Below are 20,451 nucleotides of genomic sequence, written 5' to 3'. Positions count from 1 at the left end.
CAATACGGAGAGAGTAATTAAATTCATGGGAGCCGATAAAAATCACCAAATGAGGGGGCAGCTAGGTGGCACAGTGGATAAAGTACCAGCCCTGGATTCAGGAGTACCTGAGTTCAAAGCCTGCCTCAGACACTTGACATTTACTAGTTGTGTGACCTTGGGCAAGTCACTTAACCCTCATTGCCCTGCAAAAAACAAAAACAAAAAAATCACCAAATGAAGTAGTAAGATTGGGTCTAGATCTGTGATTTCATTGGCATAGGGAACTCCTAAGTGAGAAAACTTCCTTAGCCAGTACAGGTCTGTACCTTTTCTGTAATTTACAGTAGAGAATGTATGTTCTTAAAGCAGGTTTAGGAGACCCCTGGGGGACTGGAGATCCTTTCAGGGGGTCTGTGAGGTCAAAATTATCTTCACATTAATAATAAAACATTTAAATTTCCAATACACTAAATATTGATAGATATAAGTCACACAAACAAAACATTCTTTGAGTTGCTTTCTTTTCAAAAAGTGCAAGGGGCAGCTAGGTGGTGCATTGGATAGAGCACCAGTTGTGGAGTCAGGAAGACCTGAGTTCAAATCTGACCTCAGCCATTTACTAGATGTGTGATCCTGGGCAAGGTCACTTAACTCTAATTGCCTCCCCGCCCCCCCCCCCAAAAAAAGTTCGGGACCAAAAAGTTTGAGAAGAACAGAGAAAACTTAGGGAGTTGCTTAGAACACCAAAGAATTAAGTGATAGTTATGTGTCAAGAAAGTAGACTGGAACCCAGGTCATCCATAAGGTTTACAAAGTGCTTTTCTGAAAAGCAACACCTGTGAGGTTGAGGATCCAGGTATTATCACCATTTTCTTTTTTGTTGTTGTTTTTGTTGTTTTGGGGGTTTTTTTTGTTTTTGTTTTTTGTTTGCAGGGCAATGAGGATTAAGTGACTTGCCCAAGGTCACATGGCTAGTGTCAAGTGTCTGAGGCTAGATTTGAATTCAGGTCCTTCTGAATCCAGGGCCAGTGTTTTATCCACTGTGCCACCTAGCTGCCCCCTATCCCCATTTTCTTGATAGAGGAAGAGGGGAGATCTAAATCAGTGTTTCTTAAGTTCAGGGAACTCCCAGTGAAGAAACTAGATCTATTCATGCAGATCCAGGTCTCAGAGAGTTTCCTGGGAGCACTGAGAGGTTAAGTGATTTGTAAATGGTAGCACAGGGCTATCAGAGGCAGGACTGGAACCAAGGTCTTTCTGATGTCAAGGCCAGCCCTCTATCCCCTAACCTAGCTTGCTTGTCAGCCCCATTTTACAAATAAAGTAATTTAGACTAAGAGAAATGAAGCGACTTGCCCATGGTTACACAGCTTTATGCCCAAGTCCAACACTCCTTTTTTAAAATTTTATTTATCTGTCTGTCTGTCTATCTATCTATCTATTTTTTTTTGCAAGTCCAACATTTCTTCCACTATCTCTCATCTCTCAGCTTTCCTCTCTTCACCTAGATTTATAATTTCCTAACATATAATGGGGGGGGGGCTATGTTAACACTTGAAAAAATCTTTATAATCAATTTGATTGAACAAAATGTATTTTTATATCTTTGTAAAACAAGATGCTATATAATTAGTCAATAGGCATTTATTAAGCACTTGCTGTATGCTTGGCACTGTGTTAAGGGCAGGGAATACAAAGAAATGTAAAAGAGTTCCATTCTCAAGGAGTTCATGGCCTAATGAGGGAGAAAAGATTAAAACAACTATGTATAAATAAGCTATATTTAGGATATATAATAATAATATTAAATTAGAGATCAACAGAAGGGAGGCAGAAGAATTAAGGGAGAACAAGAAACATTTTCAGGTAGAAGATGGGATTTTATCTGAGACTTGAAAGGCGTTAGAGAAGCCAGAAGGCAGAGATGAGGAAGGAGAACATTCTAGGCATGGGGTGAGGGGAGGAGAAAGGAGGTAGGAGGGGAAGGGGAGAGGGAGAGGGAGAGAGAGGAGGGGGAGAAAGAGAGGGAGGGGGAGAGAGAGAAGGAGAGAGGGAGAGGGAGAAGGAGCACATAATTAAGAAATGAAAGTGATAAATATGAAATAGACAAATGAAATAAGCAAACCTCTAATTGCTTAGGAAGGACTTGAATACTTCATTATTAGAATAAGAGATGCCTTAGTCAGAATTGACTGCCTGGCAGGCATTGCCTAAATCATAGAATCTTATCTGAATTGAAATAATAAACAACAAACACGAACAATATGGTTATTCATACATGTACACGTACATATGCATGTACATATACATATACATGTGTGTATACTACACAAAATTTTACATAAAGGTAAACTTTTAAAATTATCTCTTTTTACATGTCTAAATTTTATGAGTTTTTCTTTTTTTTCTTTTTATAATCATTTTGCTCAGTGTCTCATCAGTTTTATGAACATTTTCCCAAGACTCTTGGTTTATTCTCTTTTTTAGCCTCATTGCTTTCTATCCCATTTTCCATTTTATTTTGCTTTGATGTTTATTTCCTTTCCTCTACTTCCTTTTGATTTATTTTATGCTCTTCCTAGAGCTTTTAGGTACAGGCATAATTCACTATATTTCATTTTCTTATTTGTTAATGTAGGCATCAAGCATTATGAATTTTCCTCTAAGAACAGCTTCACTCATAAATTTTCTTTTAATATTTTCACCTTTATTTAAACAATCTGTTATTATTTTCTAAAAATTTCCCCTTAACCCAGAGTTACTTAAACTTTTAAAATTTGTTGTTTTGTTGTTTAGTTGTGTCTGACTCTTTGTGAACCCATTTGGGTTTTTGGGGGGCAGAGATGTTAGAGTGATTTGCTATTTCTATCTCCAGCTCAGGAAACTAAGAAAAATAGGGTTAAGCGACTTCTCCATGATCAAATAGCTAGTAAATGTCTGAGTCCAGATTTGAACTCAGATCTTCCGGACTCCAAGCCTGGTGCTTTATCTACCATATCTCATAGCTGCCTTTATTTTAAAATAGGCATGTGGAAAGTTGATATTAAATACTTAGTAATTTTTTGGTTTGTTTTTCACTTGTATCATGGTCCAAAACTGTGGTGCTCTCTCGCTCGCTCTCTCTCTCTCTCCCCCTATCTATCTATCTAAAACTACTAAGATTTTCTCTCCACTCAAGTCTTTCTCCAGTGCCTCATAGTGCTGCATAGAGGAGGCAGTGGGGTAAAGTATAGTGGAAACTACAATGGATTTAGAGTTTGAATGCCAGTTCTGCCACTGAGAACCTATGTGATCTTGGGCAGTCCCCTAACCTCTCTGGTTCTCAATTTTCTCACTGAAAATAAAGACCTGGGTGGGGGCCAGCTAGGTGGCACAGTGAATAAAGCACTGGCCCTGAATTCAGGAGGACCTGTGTTCAAATCCAGCCTCAGACACTTGACACTTACTAGCTATGTGACCCTGGGCAAGTCACTTAACCCTCATTGCCCCACAAAAAAAGGAAAAAAAAAAAGAAAAGAAAGGGCTGTACTGGATGATCAAGGTCTCTTCTACATCTTTTGTCCTCAAAGGCCTTAAGAGTGGAACACATGCTCTGGAAGATAGTATAAAGCTGGAAAGGCTTTGATTAGAGACTAAGCAATGGATAGACTATTTTATAAGCAACCTGGTAATATTGCACAGAATCTGAGCATTAGAAGGGATTTCAAGAGAGACCTTTGAGGTTTATGAGGCACTTTCCTCACAACAGCTCTAGGGAATAAGTGGAACAAATGTTCTTAATACCATTTTGGACAAAAGGATAAAACTGAGACTTGGGTAGGTTAAGGGACTTGGCCAAGGTCACCCAGCTGGTAAGTTTAGGAGCCAGTATTTAAATTCTTACTCTGCTGTTTTTTATTCATACTTAGTTTTCTGATTCTAAGTATAGCATTCTTTTCACTACTCCAGGTGCTTAAAAATTTTTTTTAATTAAAATTTTTTTCTATGAACAAAAAAAAATTCCTCTTTCTTCTACCTCTCCCCCTCCATTAACAAAAGAACAAAACAAAACTCTTGTAACAAATAAGCATAGTCAAGCAAAACAGAACACATTCCTGAATTGGCAATGTCCAGCTATTTCTCTATGCTAAACATAGCCAGAAGTCTGGCTACCAAGGAGGTGATAAATTTGGGATTTGGGGTGGGGTGGTGATGCAGAAACTCTTTCAACTGTCTACCAAACAGTGGATGAGTTGAAATCTATGTATGTGGAAGTGTGTGAACCAACAAAACTCTAAATCTTTGAAAGTATTAGAATAAGAGCCCTGAGTAGGATGAATTTGTGAAGGACTTGCATATACACCAAATACAAAACCTGAAGATCACCCATTTTTTTTCCAGAATACTTCTTTCCATAAATTGGTTCATTTCTATCTTGTTAACCATATTGTTCATGTCTATGATTTACTATTTCAATTCAAATATGATTCTGTGATTTATGCAATGCCTGCCAGGCACTCAATTCTGATTAAGGCACCTCTTATTCTGATAATGGAGTATTTTAAGTTCTTCCTGAATAATTAGAGGTTTGCTTATTTTATTTGTCTATTTCATATGTATTACTTTTCTTTTTTTGTTGCTATGCTCTTTGAGGAGACAGATTCAGGGTAGGTACTGCTACTTTGCCCATCCTAATACCCTTTTTGGAAGGGAAGGAAATATTTCAGCAGAAACAGTTGAGAAACACACACACACACAGACACAGAGACACAAAGACACATTTCATCCCAGGGTCAGTATCACACCACAGGCAGTTTGCTGGGTGATAGCAACTAATTCTGGCTTTCTCATCTCAGCCTAGTACTAAAGTCCAAAGAATAAAAAATGTGGGTCGACCTGGCTCTCCAGGGGCCAGTCCCTCCACTTTTCCACATTCTGCCTTAGTACAATCAGCGTGGTTGTGCTCAAGCAATCACCAGCATTGATAAACTCCCAAATCAGAGCATCTTTGAGCCTCAGGCCATTTAGTACAACCTCTCCCTGAAAAAGAATCAATTCTACAATACATCTGACAAATAGTCATCCAGTGTTTGCTTTCTAGTTAGGGAATACCCACTGCCTTAAAGGCTGCTAGATGACACCATGGATACAGTCCTGGGCCTGAAGTCAGAAGACTCATTTTTGTGAGTTCAAATCTGGTCTCAGACACTCACTATCTGTGTGACCCTGGACAAGTCATTCGACCTGTTTGTTTCAGTTTCTTCAACAGTAAAATGAGGTAACAATAGCATCTACTTTTGAAGGGTTTTTGTGAAGATAAAATCAGCTAATAATTGTAATTGGTGCGATGTCTGACACACGATAAGTGCTATATATGAATGTTAGCTATTATTATGTCATAGTCTGGACTTTTTTTCTTAATCAAGCTTAAAATAACTGATGTTTTTTCCCTTAGCCATATTAGTTTAGTTTAGTTTAGTTTTTTTTTTTTGGTGAGGCAATTGGGGTTAAGTGGCCATATTAATTTTGACCTCCAGATCCCAGCAGGTAAATCTAATTTTTCTTCCATATGACATCCTTTCAAGTACTTGGAGACAAATATCACATGTCTTCAAAGTCTACTCTTCTCCAACTGAAGCTTGGTTTTCTTCAAGGAATTCTGGTATGGTCCAAATTCTAGGCTTTTTATGCATATTGGGTCACCCTCTTTTAGATGTTCTGTAGCTTATTATTATGCCCTTCAGTCATTTTGTTTTAGGAAGGTGGTACCCAGAAGTGAGCTCTCACCCAAGATATGGTAAGACCAGGATAACAGATTTGTACAATCAACTCTCCCATTCTTGATACTGTGCCTTTCAGGTTCTTATCAATAGAAGAGCAGTGGGCCTGAAGTCAGGAGGTTCTGGTTCTTGAGTCCTTTCAGTTGGGTCCAACTCTTCTTGACCCTATCTGGGGTTATCTTGGCAAAGATACTGGAGCGGTTTGCCATTTCCTTCTCCAGTTCATTTGACAGATGAAGAAACTGAGGCAGACAGAGTTAAGTGATTTGAACCGGATCACACAGCTAGTAAGCGTCTGAAGCTGTATTTGAACTCAGGAAGATGAGTTTTCCTGACTGTAGGGCAGGCACTCTATCCACTTTGACACCTAGCTAGATCTGAAGTCAAATCTGGCCCCAGACACTTCCTATCTGCATGACCCTAGTTAAGTCACTTAAGTTCTTTCTGCCTCATTTTCTTCAAGTGTAAAATAGACATAGTAATAATACCTACCTCTCAGGCTTGTCATGAGGATCAAATGAGATCATGCCTGTAACACTTAGCTTGGTGCACGGCACACAGTAGGCACTTAATAACTGCTTCTTTTCATCCAACCTTCCATATTACCCTGTTGACTCATATTGAGTCTACCCTCCTCTTTCTTTGGTCATCTTTTCCAGAAGAAATGCTATCAAGTCACACCTCCCCAGTCCTGTACTGCTGAGGTTGATTTTCTTCAACCCAGGTATAGTAATTTACATTTATCCAAATTAATCTTATTAGATTTGGCTCAATAGTCTAGCTTGTCAACATTTTTTAGAATACCAGTTCTTTCATCCACATGTTAGGTATGGATTTTCTAGCTTTCTTATTTCTAGTCATTAACTGAAGTCCAGTTTTGATGAAGTCATAGAAACATAATTTTACAATTGTTAGGAAAGAAAACTTGAAACTCAGGAATGAGTCAAACCAAAAACAACAGAAGAGGAGTTGTCTATTTACTCGGTGCCTTAAACCCCCAGTAAACTAGGCATTTAACATACAATAACCTTATACTAACAGAATAGACTTGTTTTCTCCAATATTTACATTTCTAAATCCATCTTATCAGCAGGAAAAGGCCATAAAATTAGTTTTCTCCTGGAGAACTTTGGAGAAAAAAAAATCCACAGGCGCCGACTGGCTAAGAGATTACCTTGAATAGATTAGCTCTGAAGAAGATGTGAAATGTCACTCTTGTTTTTTTGGGGTTGGGAGAAAAGTGGTCTTTGTCTAAGAGGGAGCACCTAGGGAGGCTTTCGGACCAGCAGCATGAAGGGACACAAGCTGAGGGGTGGGGAGCACTGGATCCAAAATGGAGTTGTATCAGGAAGCCTGGGTAACCGAAGGACATGGGGGCACAACTCATTGAAGGGAAGTCTGAGTGTTGGAGTTCAGACAGTTTCAGGTTTTGGGAAGCCCACAGCCCCAGACATTCTGCTTGGAGAATGACAGCTGGCTAGATGTTGATTCTGGCCATAGTAAGGTGGGGTTGGGGAAACAGGGCAGAACTGGGAATGGGAAGTAGATTGGAGGAACTTTAAAGACTACAAAGGCTTCTGCAATGCTAACATGAAACACCTGGCTATGATGAAAGGCATCGGGAAAGAGTCAGGGAGAACTGGGTTTATCACCGAGCTCTCCACCTCCAACTAGCTGTGTGATATTTGGCAAGTCACTTGGTCTCTGAACTGCCATTTCCTCATCTCTACGATGGGGATAATACTTTCTGTGTACCTACTTCATAGGATTATTGTGATGATGGGATAATAAACAGTGTACCCACCTATACCCCACTACACACACCCACACCCCACTACACACACATTCACTGTGTAAAGTCTCAGTGTTGTTTTCTACTATTAAAATGTTTAAATTGCACTAAGACTTTTGGGACAACCAATATCTATCCCGGTGCAAACTTTAATGCACATAATTATTTATCCAACAGGGCAGCTAGGTGGTGCCCTGGATTCAGGAGGACCTGAGTTCAAAGCCAGCTTCAGACACTTAACACTTAATAGCTGTGTGACCCTGGGCAAGTCACTTAACCCTCACTGCCCCACAAAAAGAAAAGAAAAGAAAAGAGAATGGAGTTGCAATAGGTAACATACCAACAGGGGAACTCATGTGTGAATACTAAATAGCCCTCTGGTGAGACAATTCTAGTATACCAAACAGATCTCAGTATTACTGGATGGCATGATAGCTAGACTGAAATATTGTATATCTGTATAAATATATGTGTGTGTATATCTAGATAGATAGATATGTACACATACACGCCCATGCTACATATATACACATAATACACATTATATATATGTGTGTGTGTGTACACATATATGTTTCTCCTCCAAGAAAATGCAGGCATCTCAAAGGCAGGGACAGTTCTCTTTTGTTTTTGTATTCCCAGCACCTATAGGCACATCTCTTTTTTATTATTTTCTATTCCTAGAAGTCTTCCACACCTGAGAGATGTTTCCACTTGAAGAACCAAACAAGCATTGGCTTAAACCTGGGCCTGATTAGCTTTAATATCTAATTTACCCATTACTAAGCAGAAGAAAAGAAGGCAAAGAAAAATCAAAACTATGCCATAAGTAGTACATCTCCTTAGTGCCTTGTTTTGTGGGGCAATGAGGGTTAGGTGACTAGCCCAAGGTCACACAGCTAGGAAATGTTGTGTTCGAGGTCGCATTTGAACTCAGGTCCTCCTGAATCCAGGGCCAGTGCTTTATCCACTGTGCCACCTAGCTGCCTCCTCAAGTCACCATTTTAATGGAGATTTCACTGGAAATGGGGAGGTGCTATTTCCCATTTCCTTCTTAAGCACCTTTTACCTTTACCTAACAATCAGTATTTTCAGACCCCTTAGCGACACCTCCCTTCTGGTTTAAATGATCCAATTCTTTTCATCATTCCTCACATGCTTTATTTTCTAAGCCTGTTCCACAAATCTCTTCCCACATTCTCCACATGCCTCTTAATTGCACATCAACAAATTTAATTCTGCATTACACCCAGAACAAGTGGGATCTTAAATGCTTTTTAGTGATGATGAGAACACAGGTGGTGGGAGGAAGAGGGAAATTCACAGAAGAATTGATTTATTTCCTCCAAGCACAGCCTTTCCTTAGGAGTGTCTGAGATCCGGATATATCTTGAAGCCAAATCTCATATGGGTAAGTTGGTGAGAGTGACTTCACATTGCCTACTCTATCTAGCCAGACCATACCTCCCAATCTGTCCACTCCCATCTTCTTTCACTTTTTTTTCCCTCAATGTCTAGCACTGAACCTGGCACAGTTAGTTGGTGCTTATTGATTAGTTGGCATCCACACCCGGCTTCCATCCCCACACCAATACTACCATTGTCTCTGGAAAGGTCCTGTCAAGCATCTCCTTCATCTCCTCACTTCCCATAACAGCATCCTTCCTTTCCTGGCTACCACACCCTCTCTATGTGTTGTTCTCCCTATTAGAATATAAAGTTCTTTTGAACCTTTTGTATCCTCAGCACTTAGTCTGGTGCTTTACATGTCAGAAGTGCCTAATAAATGCCTTTTATTCCTTGTTATTAACTCTTTTCTTCACTGAAGTCCTGTCAAAAAAACACAGAACCTTTTTGTTACCCCCTAGGACATCTGCCTTCCAAAGACTTTCCCTCCAAAACAACTTATAACCAGCGCTAATTGTGCTATTCATAAACAAGCACTTCCTTATAAGGAGCTGATATGATATACCAGAAAGAACATTGTATCATGGTCTTAGCTCTAACACTTACTGTGTCATCTTGGAGCAAATCATTTCAAGTCTCATTTTTTTCAACTGTAAAATGGGAGCTTAAGGTGGGAGAAAGGCACTGTGCCTTAGCACTGTAATGATTGGAATGATGCCACCTACTGGAGATTTACTATAGGAAAGCTCCGCCATGAAGGAAGGTCTTTGAGGGCAGGACCATGCGTCTTTTCTTTGGCGTCAGGAAGTGAAATTTGCTGGGGGGAGGAGGAAGGGGGAGCCGGGCGCTCTGCCTTTCTCTCTTTTCCTGGGGACACTGGTGGAGAAGGGACCTAGAAATGTGCTCTCCCTTTAATAGATAGGAATCTAGGCCTTTTCTTCTCTCTTTACCAAATTCTTATTCTCCTTAATAAATGCTTAAAAGCCTAACTCTTGCTAAAGCTTATCATTTATTGGCGACCACTCATTAGATATTTTAGACAGACTAGCTAGAATTTTAGCCCTTAACAGCACTTTACAAATATCATCTTACTTAATCCTCACAATGGCCCTTCAAGATTGGTGCTAATATTCTCCCCATTTTATAGATGAGGAGACTGAGACAGAGGTTAAGTGACTTGGCCAGGGCCACATAGCTATGTATATGAAGATGGATTTGAACTCATGTCTTCCTGACCACAGGCCCTGTACTCTATCCACTACATCACCTGACTACTTGATACACACACACACACACACACACACACACACACACACACACACTCCTCTGTTGAAGATCTTGGATGCTACTTCATGATGCAAAGATGACCTTCAGCTCTCAAAGTCTATGTCAGTGGGGCACAAACTCTGACAGGCCTTACCAAGCCAAAAAGGCTTCAAGTATGTCAGCAACAGGATGTTTTCATTACCCAAGAACCAACCTCACCTGCATTTGGAGAGACTCATCCCAAGGTGGCTAGCCTTCCTCCTTATTCCCTGTTTTTAAATTCTTAATCCACAACATCCTCAGGAAGCTTTCCTTTGTTGAGGCTTAATGCCTCTCTTACTACCTGAGTGACCTCAGGCAGGCACCCTAACCCCCCTAGGCCTTAGAAAGTCAGTCAGCCAATAAACATTTATTGAGCATGTACTATGTACCGAGCCTTGTGATAACTGCTGGGGATACAAAGAAAGGACAAAGACAGGCCCAGTTCTCCAGGAGCTCACAATCTAATGGACCCCTCAATGTGCCAACAACTATATATGAACAAACTATGTGCAAGAAAGAGTGGAAATAATCAACAGGGAGAAAGTACGAAAATTGTTGTTGTTTGTCCTTCATTCTTTTTGTGGGGCAATGAGGGTTAAGTGACTTGCCCAGGGTCACACAGCTAGTAAGTGTCAAGTGTCTGAGGTCGGATTTGAACTCAGGTCCTCCTGAATTCAGGGCCAGTGCTTTCTCCACTGCACCACCTAGCTGCCCCCTGTCCTTCATTCTCTCTCTCTCTCTCTCTCTCTCTCTCTCTCTCTCTCTCTCTCTCTCTCTCTCTCTCTCTCTCTCTCTCTCTCTTTTTTTGGGTGAGGCAATTGGGTTTAAGTGACTTGCCTAGGGTCACACAGCTAGTAATTGTTAAATGTCTGAGGCTAGATTTGAACTCAGGTCCTCCTGACTCCAGGGCTGGTGCTTTATCCACTGCTCCACCTAGCTGCCCCCTGTCCTTCATTCTTAAAGAGGACCAATGACATCAGGAAGGTGATGTCTTGACTTTTGACTAAATTGGATTTAAGTGGGATCCTGCAGAAGATAGGATTTTATTTGGGACTTGAGGGAAGCTAGAAAGTTGAGGTGAGGATGGAGAAGGTTACCTGAATGAAGGACAGACAGCCAATGAACACTCCCAGGGTCTGAAAATGGAATCACTTCTTCCAAGAAAAGCAAGGAGATCAGTGTCACTGGATCACAGGGTTCATTGTGGGGAGAAGAAAGCATTAAGGTATAAGAAGGCTGGGAAAGTTGGAGGTGTGCGTGGCAAGTTATGAAGGGCTTTGAAAACAGAAGATTTTTAAATTTAAAATTTTTTTTTTGGTGAGGCAATTGGGGTTAAGTGATTTGCCCAGGGTCACACAGCTAGTAAGTGTGTAAAGTGTCTGAGGCTGGATTTGAACTCAGGTCCTCCTGAATCCAGGGCCGGTGCTCTATCCACTGCGCCACCTAGCTGCCCCGAGAACAGAGGATTTTTATATTTGATTCTGGAAGTGACAGGGAACCACTGTAGTTTATTGAGTGTAGGGATGACATGGTCAGACGTATACTTTATTTTTTATTTTTATTTTTGCAGGCAATGGGGGTTAAGTGACTTGCTCAGGGTCACATAGCTAGTAAGTGTGAAGTGTCTGAGGTTGGATTTGAACTCAGGTCCTCCTGAATCCAGGGCCAGTGCTTTATCCACTGTGCCACCTAGCTGCCCCCAGACGTATACTTTAAGACAATTTTGATAACTCAGTGGAGGATAGAATAGAGTGGGAAAGCAGCAGGTAAGCCTCGTGGTAGGTAGATCAACCAGCAGGCTATTGCTGTAGTCCAGGTATAAGGTGATGATGCCTGCACCATGGCGATGACAGTGTCAGAGGAGATAAAGGGGGTATATGCAAAGTTAAAATAGACAGATCTCGACAATAGATTGATAAGGGGGAATGAGAGAGAGAAAAAGAGAGAGAGAGAGAGAGAGAGAGAGAGAGAGAGAGAGAGAGGAGTCGAGGATGACACCCAGGCTGGGTGACTGGAAGGATGCTAGTGGCTTCAACAGTAACAGAGAAGTTAGGAAAGGGATTGGGGAAAAATGAGTTGAGTTTTGGAAATGTTGAGTTGAATATGTCTGTGGGACATTCAGTCCAAGATGTTCAATAGGCAGTTGGAGATGGGAAACTGGAGGTCAGCAGAGAGGTTAGGGCTTTGGCTTCCGAGTCTATAAAATGAGAGGGTTCATTTAAGATGTCTGCTGAGGTCTCTTCCAGCTCTAAATTTGGGATCCCATGACTTCTTGGATAGCTTCTTGGCAATCACCACTCTTTGTGTTACAGGCATGCCTTTCCACACAAAGTTCGTTGGTTCTGGGAACGTGTTTGTTGAGTAGAAAGAGGATTAGTTTGGTAGCCAGAGGATCTGGACTTGAATCCTGGCTGATGCTATCTGTGTGAGACTGGGCTAGTAAATTTTCTTCTTGGGTCCTCTGTAGCCTTATCTGTAAAATGAGGAAATGGAACTAGATAGCTGCTAGGTGGTAAAATGCCTGGTGTCAGGAAGACTTGAATTCAAATCCAGCCTCAGACACTCATTAGCTGTGTGACCTTAGGCAAGTCACTTAACCACTGTTTGCCTCAGTTTCCTCAACTGTAAAATGGGGATCATAATAAGATCAACTTTTCAGGGTTGTTGTGAGGATAAAATAAGATAATTGTAAAGTGCTCACCACAGTGCCTTGCACACTGTCAGAACTTAATCAATGCTTCTTTCTTCCCCCTACCCATTCTAGTTTAAAAATACTATGATTCTAAAACATGACTCATTATACATAATACATCAGGTGAAATGTCATAGTGGTGTGGTGAGCTCCACAAATATTTGGCCAGCAAGATAGCAAACTGTCAAAACTTCATAGAAGGGTTTGCTTATAAGGTATTAACAGAATGATGTTGGTCTGGGTAGCTTCAAACTATGACTGTACAATTAAAGTGTCCTTGTCATAATATAGCTTTTCTTTAAAAAATATTTCTTAAATAAAAACAGAAAGAAAAAGAACAAAACTAAATGCTGTTATAATAGCCAAGTTCAGCCACAGGTAAGAGTTTAGAAAAAAATATATGTGTATACATATATGTGTATGTTTATATCTGTATATGTAGGTATAGTTATACATGTATAATAAGCCTGTGTGTATGTGTATATATATATATAAATGAAATGTGTGTATATGTGCATATGAATAGGCCTGTGGAATATTTCATATTCTGTCAAACACAATTATTGGTTGTTTTTGTTGAGCTACCTTTTTCTTCTTTCTTTTTGATATTTGTTGCAAGGCATGTTTCCCTGAGTAAGGGGGGATGGGTTTGATATAAAACCCAAAATATGACAAAACTTATTGAATGAATTCTATTCCAGCAGAACAGAAATCCCTTGAGAGCAGAGGCTATCTCATTGTTTACCTCCCCAGTGTCCAGCACAGTGCTTGGCACATAGTAGACAATAAATAGTTAAGCTGAATTGAATGAATAAAAGAACAAACAAATGAACTAGATGAAATGAAAACATCTTCTAAGATCCTACCAGGATGGATCTCAATGAGTTACTAATTCCATTGTTCTTTGTCTTTGGAGCTGGGAGAGCAAATTAACATAAAAAGAATTTTTTGTTCTGCCAACATACATTCATTGAGATTTTTTTTTTGGTGGGGCAATGAGGGTTAAGTGACTTGCCCAGGGTCACACAGCTAGTAAGTGTCAAGTGTCTGAGGTCGAATTTGAACTCAGGTCCTCCTGAATCCAGGGCCAGTGCTTTATCCACTGCACCACCCAGCTGCACCACCCATAAAAAGAATTGTTTTAAACACTCATTAATTTCCTAATTGACTACATCTGTGTTTATGTCTCTTCCATATGAGCTTTGGGAAGAGGAAAGTTCTATCTTCTCTTACTTTTTTCCCCCTTACTTTTAATATTTGAATAAGCAATAGTTTGAAATACAGATTCTGAATATTCCAGAACATCAATGACTTCAACAACCTTCGGGACTTCTGAATATAATTGACTTGGAAGGCTCAAGAGAGTGACTTTAAAAAAAACCCAAACATTCCACAAAGAAACAATGGATCCTATAGTTCCTTGAGTCGGAGAAGGGGCATTTCCTGGAGGTCAGTGTTATCCAGTTTCCCCAAGTGTCCTAACAGGATATCTGCAACCTCCTCTGAGAGAAGATTAAATCCTTCCCCTTTCAGAAATATTTGAAGGTTTGGGCTGCCATACATATCTGAAAAAGGAAAGTATTAAATAAACCACAAGCCCTCTTTTGTGTTTGCATTTGCCTTCTAAACCTCTATTAATTAACACTGCAGCTTTAAAAAAATTTTTTTTAAACTTTTTTTAACATTGCAGCTTTTAAAGTATCTTTTTCTTATTATATACCAGGAAGTCATGCACTGGGTAGGAACCTAGAATACTTTTCAGATTCTTAAAATCATACAGATTAGTATTTAAGATGTGATTTGGGGGGGGGGCAATGAGGGTTATGTGACTTGCCCAGGGTCACACAGCTAATAAGTGTCAAGTGTCTGAGGCCAGATTTGAACTCAGGTCCTCCTGAATCCAGGGCTGTTGCTTTATCTACTGCGCCACCTAGCTGCCCCTAAGATGTGGTTTTAAAAGACTTTTAAGATTCCTTCCAACTCTGAGATTCTCTCTCAAATGTTTTAGAAGTGAATCTCCATCTCTCCTCTGAGTCCTTTTACCCTGGGCATTCCTCATTCTGCAGTGCTCTCCTATCTCATCTCCATCTCTAAGAATCTCTGGCTTCCTTCATGCATTGGATCTAGTGCTCCCCACCATTTTCTGATCCCTCCAGCTGCTACGCCAGAGATGTTCTAGGGCCAGCTCCCAGAGGAAGCAATTGTTAAATTTTCATTGTGATGTTACTGTGGAAATCTTTAATATACTGTTCTAGGATTTAGTAAGACCTATGTGCCAGGGACTGTGCTAAGTGCTTTATATGTCATTTGATCCTCATAACAACCCTGGAGTGGAGGTACTATTATTATCCCCATTTTACAGTTGAGGAAACGAAAACAAACAGAGGTTGATTTGTCCAAGGTCACACAGCTGGTATGTACCTGATGCTGGATTTGAACTCAGGTCTTCCTGACTAGGTCTGGCGCTCTTTTTCTACTGAGGTTGTAAATCCTTTTTATATAGTAACCCCAAAGCAGGAAGTGCTCTTATATTATGCAGTCTCTTTCTGTTCAGGTCATCTTTCTTCACCAACAGTTGGGCAGTGGAGGAAATGAAATTATGCAAAGGTAGCTGGGAAAGTTCATAGGTACTCAATACCTTCATCAGGGGTCAAACTGTAAAGAGGCTGTGACAGGGCCTGCTCAGCATATAATCACACAGGGAAATGTAGTAGGGATAATCCAAGAGAAGTGCCAAACAAAGGGGTAAAGATGCAGGCACTGCCTGTGAGGACAGCTGTCTTGTGCAGGCACTTTCCAATAGTGATCAGTGGGCAGTCTCATGGCCAATTCGGGGGCTCTGTGACTAATTTTACTGTGCTTATAAAGTCTGTACCAATTTATATTCAAACTGGTCTTGGGCATTTTCTCCTCTGTAGCTCTCATGAATGCTATAGTGGTGATGACCCTCTCTCAGGCATTGCTATAACTGCTGCATGAGTCAAAGTATCAACTTCCTCAAGCATCCATATTGGAGACCCAATGGAAATCTTTAAGCAGTGTTGGGACCACATGCTGGAGAATGGTATAAAGGCAATTCCTGCTCATATACATGAGAGGCTAGTTGATCTCTGAGGTGACTTTCAACTCTTTTTCTTGGGTTTTGGCAATATACTTCCCCAAGAGCTTGCTCTCACATCCATCCCCTCTCAACCCTAGTTTTGGCACTCATCATCACATCTTATCTGGATTATATAGTGAAATACCTCGTGCTTGAACTCCCTATCTCCAAATCTCTCTCTCCAATCAATCTTTTAAAGAGCTCTAAAATAGTCTTGCAAAGGTATAGGTCTGATCACATCACTCTACTGCTCAAAAACTTATTGGGCTCCCTATTGTTTCTAAGATGAAACATAAATATGTAGCCTGGCATTCAAGGCCCTCCACAAACTAGCTCCAACTTACTTGTCATTCTGGCTTTATTTCATATTACCTCTCTTCATGCTCTCCAAGTTCCAGCTCAATTTGCCTATCAAGTCAACTGAGATTACTTGAAGTTCCCCAAACTTAATATCCCATCTCCTGCTTCCCTATAGTCACATAACTCTTCTATTATACCTCAGACCTCATACACACTTTCTCAGCTGTGCAATTCAGAATCTTTAGGGTTATGTTCAGATACAAATACTTTCCTTTCCCACCCCTCACTCTTGTTATTTATTCATTCTCTCTCTCTCTCTCTCTCTCTCTCTCTCTCTCTCTCTCCCCCCTCCCTCCCTCCCCTTTCCCCTGAAATCTTCCTAGAGTACTTAGATCAATCAATCAAATAGAACTTAATAAGCACCTACTATGTACCAGGCACTGTCCTAGGTGCTGAGGATACAAAGACAAAAGTGCAACAGGCCCTGTCCAGAGCTTGATAGGAGAAACAATATGTACATATGCAAGTGGATACAAAATGTACACAAAATAAAACCAAGGTAATTTTAGAGGCAGAAGAAAGAGTTTTTAAAAGAGACTAGGGATTCTAAGAGGCAAGTGAGGTATGGAGGGGCGCAGCTTATGCAAAGGCACAGAGTTGGGAGATGGAACATATGAAAGATATTAAACAGGACAATTTGGCTAGAAAGTAGAGTGCACTGAAGGGGGAGGGAATGTATAATATGTCTGAAAAGGTGGTCTGCAGCCTTCCCGTGCATTATATTTATCTGTGTACATCTCATACTCCCCAGCAGTGCCTTTCTTCTGAGACTTCTCCCCAATTATCTTTTGTATCTTTTGTATCACCTTGTTGTTTAGACTATGAACTCCTTGAAAGCAGGGACTGTCTTTTACTTTCTTTATGACTGTAGCACTTAGCATAGTGACTAGCACACAGTAGGCACTTAATAAGTGTTTACTGTTGAGGGAACTGGTGGTTTGCAGCTTTGTATCCCTATTTGCTTAGCATAGTGCTTTGTACAAAGCAAATGCTTAGACATGTTTGTTAAGTTAAAGAGACGCACTTTGGGATTTTGTGTTCATCATTCCTGAAGCTAGATATGTGCTTTTTTTGAGAAGGGGCTTTTCAGAACTATACGAGGGAGGATGATCTCAAATCTATTGCCAAGATGCTGAAGAACAGATTCTGTAATTAATCACCAAATTCACCAAACTGAGAAACTCCAGAGATGACAGCAGTGGGTCTATTTCTGGAACTCTGTAGTGGGAACATGATCTCACTGAATTAATTCAATAGGCTGCAAGATACACAATAAACCCTGCCCTTATTTACAAAGAGCAAACAAGCCAGGCTGTTTCCCCAAATGAATGTAGCATATAATGTCGAAAGTGACCCACCCAGAGGCAATTTGTAAAAAGCAATGGAGCTTCAAGGCAAAGGACCTGGATGATCCTTAAAGTCCTTCCTAGCTCTAATCCTAAAATGAATGTTTTATTTTTTAAACTTCCAGAAATGAGTTTTGATCATGGGGTATAGTCAAAACTCATGAGAAGTAGCTACCCACATCAATAGTATATGGACCTTAAGGGAATTTTCCTTAGAAAAGATAATTATAAGTCTCCCCACCGCAACTCAGGCTGTCTACATGTGATAGTGCAGTTCCTCTCCCTCTCTCCAAATATGTTGCATTGCAAAGTCATGAGTTTGACATGAACCCATTACTTTAGGGCCCATAAAATTTTCTCATCAAAATGTTGGAAGGAGCCATTTGTGGAATCAAACCGAAGAGCAATGAGGAAGTGGATCACCAAAAAACCCCAAACCCCACCAAAAAACTCTCAAACCGATTCAAACTTATCCTATCTCTGTGTCTGTGTGTCTCTCTGTGTCTCTCTGTCTCTGTCTTTCTGTCTCTCTGTCTCTGTCTCTGTCTCTGTCTCTGTCTCTCCCTCCCTCCCTCCCTCCCTGCCAGGAATAAGAAGGAATGTTCAGGCCACACTTACTAGATAACAATAAGCTAACATTTATGTCATGCCTCAAGGTTTGCTTAGTACTTTATATTACCTCACCTAATCCTTGCAACAACTCTAGGAGGTAGGTATATGGGAATTATTAGGCATCTTTTACATATGAGGGCACAGAGGGTCAGAAAGACTGGCAGAGTAAGGGAAGCTGAACACAGTTCTTTGCTGACTCCAAGGTCAATGGGTCCTTCCCTCTACCACACTGCCTCATTTATGTAAAGTCAGTTTGCATTTTAGCTTTTGGGGCTACTGAAATCATTGCTGAATTGGAACAAAAGTGATTAATAAGTCTTTCAACATCATGTTCCCTCTCAAAATGGAAATGCTACAAAACAACATTCATCTCCTGAGAGAATTAAACTGGAATCATCATCAGGTTCTTCTAGCTTACTTAACTTAATAGCACCAACTCTGCAGGTCAAGAAAGGGCCTAGTCATGGTTGATACCAGACCAACAGAATTCTGGTCATCTAGGTGGCACATTTAGGGCCTAGAGCTACAATTTAGGGCAGTTACATGGCACAGTGGATAGAATGCCAGGTCTGGAGTTAGGAAGACTCATCTTCCTGAGTTCAAATCTGACCTCAGACACTAGCTGTGTGACCCTGGGCAAGTCACTTAATGCTGTTTCCCTTAGTTTACTCATCTGTAGAATGAGTTGGAGAAGAAATTGGCAAATCACTCCAGTATCTTTGCCAAGATGATGACCCAAATGGAGTCACGAAGGTTCAAACACCACTGAAAAAATGACTGAACACAACAGAATTTCAGGCATTCTCAAAAATGCATCTAGTTCAACCTTTAACCAAAGCATGAATCTGCTTTACAATATCTGCTACAAATGATCACCTAGCCTCTACTTGAATACTTCTGGTGATGGAGAACTCACCACTCCTTGATCTCCTTGGCTGTCCATTATAGTTTCCCTTGCTTTATTTATTAGGAAAGTCTTCTTCCCTTTATTCCATTTCTAATCAAGGCCTTTATGTTAAAGACTTGTGTGGAAACTACCTCCAGCAATTCAGAAGTTCCTGAAATCTATTCTAACATTCTGCCACACAGCCACTTCTTTCTTTTTTTTTTTCTTTTGGTGAGGCAATTGGGGTTAAGCGACTTGCCCAGGGTCACACAGCTGGTAAGTGTCAAGTGTCTGAGGCCGGATTTGAACTCAGGTCCTCCTGAATCCAGGGCCAGTGCTCTATCCACTGTGCTACCTAACTGCCCCCACACAGCCACTTCTTTCTAGGCACTTCTAAATTCTCCTTTTGTAAAATAACAATGGCTCATATTTACACATTCCTTTTCTTTACATGCAGTCAAGCTGCAATAAGACTTTTAGAACACCCATAGATTGATTTTCACAACCATCCTAGGAGGCAAGGAAAATATTGTTGTTGTTCAGTAGTGTCCAACTCTTCATGACCCCATTTGAGGTTTTCTTGGCAAAGATACTGGAGAGATTTGCCATTTCCTTATCCAGTTCATTTGACAGATGAGGAAACTGAGGCTGACAGAGTTAAGTGACTTGCACAGGATCACATAGCTAGTAAGTGTCTGAGGCCAGATTTTCACTCAGGAAGATGAGTTTTCCTGACTCCAGGCTAGGCATTCTATCTACTGTACCACCTAGCTCCTCCTGGCTTTATAGAGAAAGAAACTCGGGTTCAAAGAAGTCAATGACTTGCTCAAAGTCACATGGCTAGCAAGCAACAAAGTCAATCTTCAAAATCAGTCTCTGTACCTCTAAATCAAGGGAAAACATGATTGTATCTCCTTGGAAGCTATATGATTCCAGAAAACTGGAGGACAGGGATTGCAGAATCAAGGTCGATAACTGTTTCCTCTCCTTCATCATCCTTCAATTTGTATTAAAGTGAAGTAATATCACAAGCACATAATAGGCGGCTAATAAATAAATACCTGTTGGACAAGAGTGGGTATTAATGCACCTTTTGCACAAGGGAAGAAAGCATGGCGCAGTAGTCAGCAGAGTTTAAAATTTGGAGTCCTAGGTTGGAATCCAAGTCTAGTTGGCCTCAATTTCCTCATCCAGGGTCTAAAGCTTA

The 20,451-nt window shown here is 40.5% G+C and overlaps 1 protein-coding gene across 4 annotated transcripts in view; it reads right to left on the bottom strand.

The window, feature by feature from the left end:
• Window positions 1-20,451, bottom strand: part of TACC1 (transforming acidic coiled-coil containing protein 1) — a 145,613-nt gene that overhangs the window by 110,662 nt on the left and 14,500 nt on the right. The gene's annotated exons all lie outside the window — the stretch shown is intronic.

This window comes from Dromiciops gliroides, chromosome 2 (genome assembly GCF_019393635.1).
Source record: "Dromiciops gliroides isolate mDroGli1 chromosome 2, mDroGli1.pri, whole genome shotgun sequence".
NCBI lineage: Eukaryota > Metazoa > Chordata > Mammalia > Microbiotheria > Microbiotheriidae > Dromiciops > Dromiciops gliroides.
This window is presented reverse-complemented; position numbering and strand designations above follow the sequence as displayed.